Raw genomic sequence first — 6236 nt, 5'->3', positions numbered from 1 at the left:
AAATTAATATCTACAGATTCATCTGTATGTTCAATAATATTTGAAATTTGATTTGTAGTATCTAGAGTTCTTGGTTATATAACATCTTGTAAATTCCAATTACATGTAATATCAGACCATTTAAGTCTTTTAGGAGTATGTACCTTAGTATGACTTGTATTAGCTTCGGATATAATTGTTTCGTTTTTGGGACTTGTCAATAAGGTTTTAGGTTCTAAAGTGGTTGTCATAGTTTTATAACAGACACGGTAGATTATTGCTAATGGTTTTGTATCATCTTTGAATTCTAAATTCTTTGTTTCAATAGTTAAAACTAAGGTATCTAGAATTTTTTATTAAATAATCCTACAGAAAAATTTGGATAACAATTAAAATAAATTGGTTTTTAGGAGTATGTACCTTAGTATGACTTGTATTACCTTTTCTTTGATTTAATTAAAGTCTTCCGTCTTCTTTTCTTATGGAATCTTTAACCTTTTGAAAATGCACGTCATATATATATATATATATATATATATATATATATATATATATATATATATATATATATACACACACACACACACACACACACTAGTATTATGAGCTCGTTCGTTGAATGGAATTTATAAATATTGGTTTTTAAAATCGTTAGTATTGACGATAATATCGATCAAAATAGACTATAATTAACCGCTGAGGCATTGCCTGAGTGGTTTCCAAGCCTTAGTAGGAAGACCCGCGACAAGTTGCCAAAAAACCCGGGTTCAATTCCGATAAAGGGGAGGTTTTCTACAGGATTTTTATTAGTTGCCAAGCAACATGGAACCAGCGATTAGTTGCCAAGCAACCCGGTTCAATCCTTGAAGTTTCCTACCTAGCGTGTGTGGGTTGCAAATGGGAGTATTCGATGCGAAAATTTTTCGTTAAAAAAAAAGACACTATAATTAGGAAGAGTTCGGGGAGAACCCCTGATTTGCATGGAATTTATAAATCAAACAAAAACTAATTATTAAATCTTATCTTATCTTAATAAATCCGTTGGATTAAAATTATTAATATTAGTTTTTAAAATCGTTAGTATTTACGATAATTACAGATTTTATCAATCAAATGTAGAATACAATTAGGAACATGAATAACGTAAATAAAATAAAATCCATACATGATCAGTGGCTGATCTAGGAACTCAAGTCACTGGTAGCACATAATAATAATTAATATTTTATCTTAATAATAATAATTAATGATACATAATAATAAATATAAATATAATATAATAATAATAATAATAATAATACTTCACTCACCCTATATTAATTGTCCACAAAAAACACAGTCAGTTTTAAACATATTATCGTTAGATTGTATCTTATCTATACTTTACAGTTTTACTCTGTACTTTTTATCTATTTTTTTTTGTCTTACATACATACATTAGATGTATTAATGAATTTTACCTTTTTTTGTTCATTTATAGAATATGACAATTAATTTGTGACATTTCAGAAAAAAAATATTAAATAATAATATGGAACGGATCGATTAATAAAACTTTCAAAAATAATAATAATAATTTTGAACGGCAGTGGTGGATAACAAAAATTTCGAGGTAAAAGAAATTATTAAAGGGAATTAGTGTAAACATACTAATTTTAGGCATTTTTTTCCTTATGAAAATTTTATCTTGTTAGTGAGTAGTTATAATTAAAAACAGTTATGAGTAGTAAAACTAAATGCTACGAAGTATATGCGAGTTAAATTAAAATTTACTAATACGGAGTATACAATAAAAATATTCATAAGCCAAATAATCTGTTGTTTATAGTATAAAATAACTAAAAGTACTCCGTATTAATTATTTTAATAAGAAGAAAATGTACTAGTGGTCAAGTACTCCTATTGAATTTGGAATATATAAAATAAAAAAATATTTTACTTTTTAAACAAGTAATAGTGGGCGGTGAGTCTACTATCAATTCTGAACCATTCTCTTTCATCTTTCCCACTCATCTTCACATCTACCCATCTTCCACAAACTGCACTGTACTTCATCTTCAATCATGTTTTTCCATAAAAATACATCAAAATAACTAAAAATGAAATTTAAACAACCAGAGACACCTGACATGGTTGCCCTAACGCGGATCTGCACTTGCCTAGTGGTAGCACAAAAAGAAAAGTAACAAAATTCAGTGGTATCACCACTTAAAATTCATATTTTTTACACTATACGAATTTATTTCACTGGTAGCACGTGCTACCAGTCCCTTACTAGTAGATCCGCCCCTGTACATGATAATTCTCTGTGGAAGAGTTAGTAGAATAGCACGTACTTTGCATGATATTTTTAAATTTTGCGAAAAAAATTATTAAATTAGAATCGGGTTTTTGAGACCTAATTATAAAATTGAAGTTTAATTGATTAAGTAAATTCTATAATTTAATAATTTTGAATTAAATATATAATATAATGTTTATTAAGAATTATATTTAAATATAACACATTTTTATATAAATTATATTCTAACTAATGCACTCAGTTTATGTATAAATAAAATAAAAGAATTTCAATCGTTAGTATTGACGATAATTACAGATGTTATCAATTAAATATAGAATACAATTAAAAACATGAAAATGTAAATAAAATAAAATCCATACATGATAATTCTCTATGGAAAATTTAGTAGAATAGCACGTACTTTGCATGATTATTTTAAATTATGCAAAAAAAAGTTATTAAATTAGAATCGGGTTTTTGAGAACTAATTATAAAATTGAAGTTAAATTGATTAAGTAAATTACAGAATTTAATAATTTGAATTAAATATATAATATAATATTTTTTAAGAATTATATTTAAGACATATCACATTTTTATTTAAATTATATTCTAACTAATGCACTCAGTTTATGTATAAATAAAATAAAAGTATTTCTAACACTCTGAAGTCGGAAGAGTTTAATGAACTGTGGAACCAATGATTCTGAATAAAGAACTTGCCGTTATTTTTATAAACATATTGATATACTTTATTTGGTCAGAATAAATGAACTACATTTATTCTTCCACCATCCTCTTTCAATTTTCATCACAATTAATATTTTCCATTTTATAAAAGCCTACATTACAACCTTTTATAGAGACATGTATTTCGCATACATATGTAACGTAATTAATCCCGTAAAGAGAATACATATTTATATAGTAATAATAATAATAATATAATATAATAATTATAATTATAATTATAAAGTTTACTTTAAAAATGAGTATTTATATTTTTAATAATAATTATTAGTAGTAACAAATGACTCTTAATTTTTTTTTCAAAAATTAAAATACAACTATTATATGAAGGTTGTACAATATGCTTTAAAGTTTGTACATGTGTTCATGGGGTGTTTTGTAAAAGATTGTACAATTTGTTCTAAAGTTTATACATATAATTATGGGTATTATAAGGATATAAATAATACTTCAAATATTGTACATATGGTCATGATGTGTTTTATTATAAAGTTATAAATGATGCTTCATATATTATACAATTAACATGTTATTATTATTATTAAATATAATTAATTATTTTAATGACATCATTATAAGGGGCTTAGATTTTTTTTCTATTTTTTTAATTTTTTTAAGCTTTGATAATTTTTTATTTATGACATCATCATTTTAGAGATTTATATGATACTATAGACATTAATTCTAATAAAAAAAGAACAAAATAAAAACAAATAAACGTCGATAATATATGAATGCCGATTTCGAAAGCAAAATAATTAATAAAAATATCATTTAATATTTCATACCATATTACTGTTTTATAAATATATATCTCGGAGTATCTTCACCATATATTATCATAACTGTTCTTCTTAATCTGTACAAACCTTTATAACTCTTTTTCTCAATCTCTATCATATTATCCAATAACATTTTGTTTTCAAAAAGCAAGTACAAACCTTCATCTAATTGTTAATGGTTTACTCGAAGAATTATTTTCTTTTATGCGTTGTTTGATGATGAAATTTATCACATCTTAAATGTTTTATTATTATATGTTTGTTAAACAACAAGAATTTGAAAATTGATAACATACGTCAAATCGTATTGTGACGATTTAAAATGAAGGTATTTGTATATTCATATAAAGCTCTATAATGATGATATTATTGTAACATCCCACCTTTTTCCGTTTTCTTTTCCGTTATACTAATTTAAACTCCATTATATGTTTATAACATCTCCCGTTAATACGCGTTTTTAAAATATTCCGTTTAGGTATTTTCCGCACCCGACTACAAACTCGAGGGACTAAAATTGACACGGGGCAAACTAGTTGACTAGGTCACCTAGTCTACCCCAATCACCACCATTCAACCATCTCTCACTCTCTCTCTCTTTCTCTCTAGCAAGAACACACCCAATTTCCAAATTCATTCAATCATCATCTAAATTCGATCTAGGAGGCTTACAACAAAATAAACTACATATTTGGAATCCTCTCTTCATCCTCTTCAATTTGATACCAACTTCATCTCATTTGGGTAACTTTCTAAAATCACTAATTTTATGTGTTCTTGAGATTTTTGAGTTATAAAGTTGTTAATTAGTGTCTATGGCTCATTGTGATGTCGTGTATGTAATTTGTATGCTCGATTCGTTGTTTTTGGTGTAACTAGTTCAATATGAAAATTACTTGCTAAATCCTTGATTTTGGATGATCAAATGTTGTTAGATTGTTAAAGTGCATGTTTTAAAAAGTGTTACTAGTATCATTAGCTTCGTTTTGATGTATAGGTTGATTAAGGAAACTCCAAGAACATGATTAATGATTTTGTGAACTTGGATTAGGGTTTGATGAGCTTTACATGAACTTTTGATGCGTCAAATGCTATGAGATATTGTTGTTAAGTGTTTTGTTGCAATGTGTGTTTGATTACCTTCGAAACGGCATAACATACATGTAAATTGGTTGCCCGAATCATAAAATGCGTTTTTGGAACTTGAACTTTGATTATGAATGTTTAATTGTGGTTTTTGGTTGTTATAAGTGGAAGTTTGATTGATGATATGTGTTTAGTTGCATTCCTCGTCAAAATACATTTCCAACGATGTATGATAGGCGTTATAAGTGTTTGCGGGTCAAGAGTTGTGTTAGAATTGGTTTTGGCTCGTGCATAGTTTGAAAGACAGAAAAATAGCTGAACTAAAGGTCGCGCGGCGCGCACCCTACCCCGCGCGGCGCGCCAAATGGCCTGGACAGATTCTGACCTCCATGTCCCTTTTAACGTGAAATGTTTGACTAGCTACCGACCTCCGATTCACATGAAACTTGTTTTAATATACTTGTATATGAATAATTAGCATGGAAAATTTGTCCGGGACCCGACCCGAACATGTTGACTTTTTCGTTGACTTTGACCCGACCAAGTTTGACTTTTTGTCAAACTTAACCAATTAATTATGCAATCTTCCTAACATGCTTTTATACTTGTATCTTGCATGAAACTTGACAATTTGCTTCACATGCTATATTAATCGAGTCGTATTGAGCCATAGGACTAATTGAACATCTTTGACCCTTCGTGACTATCGTTATTGATACAACCTAATTGTTTAGGTCGAGACTAGCATTGTTCTTTGCACGTTTACTTGTTGAAGTACTATTTCACTCTTGCAATCAAAGGTGAGATCATAGTCCCACTTTTACTCTTTTTGAACTTATATTTGGGATGAGAAAACATAAACGATTCTTTTGAACTAAGTGAACACAAGAACGGGAAAACAAACATTCTACATACGAGTTTAGAACAAAAATCCTCAATTCGATTATCATTAGTTACACTTGCCGGGTGTAAGCGAGAACTTATGTTATATGGCCATATGGGTTGACAACCCTCATCTTTGACGGTTCGCTACCGTCTACGGATGAAATATATTTTCGAGAATCAGTGTTTGTTCTAGCACTAGGGATGGGGTATACAATGGATGGAATGTTAAGCTTTGATAATTGGGTGCTCGTGAAACAAACTTTTGGAATGTATTACTATTATTTCTTTGATGCAAATCTTGTGGTTCACTTGTACTTACTTACTTAAACCTATGATTTTCACCAACGTTTTCGTTGACAGATTTCTATGTTTTTCTCAGGTCCTTGAACGATACATGATACATGCTTCCGCTCATTATTTTGATACTTGCATTGGATGTCGAGTATATATGCATACATGGAGCGTCTTTT

The sequence above is a fragment of the Rutidosis leptorrhynchoides genome, chromosome 4 (genome assembly GCF_046630445.1).
Source record: "Rutidosis leptorrhynchoides isolate AG116_Rl617_1_P2 chromosome 4, CSIRO_AGI_Rlap_v1, whole genome shotgun sequence".
Classification (NCBI taxonomy): Eukaryota; Viridiplantae; Streptophyta; class Magnoliopsida; order Asterales; family Asteraceae; genus Rutidosis; species Rutidosis leptorrhynchoides.
The sequence above is the reverse complement of the archived record's forward strand: the minus strand, read 5'-3'. Positions refer to the sequence as shown.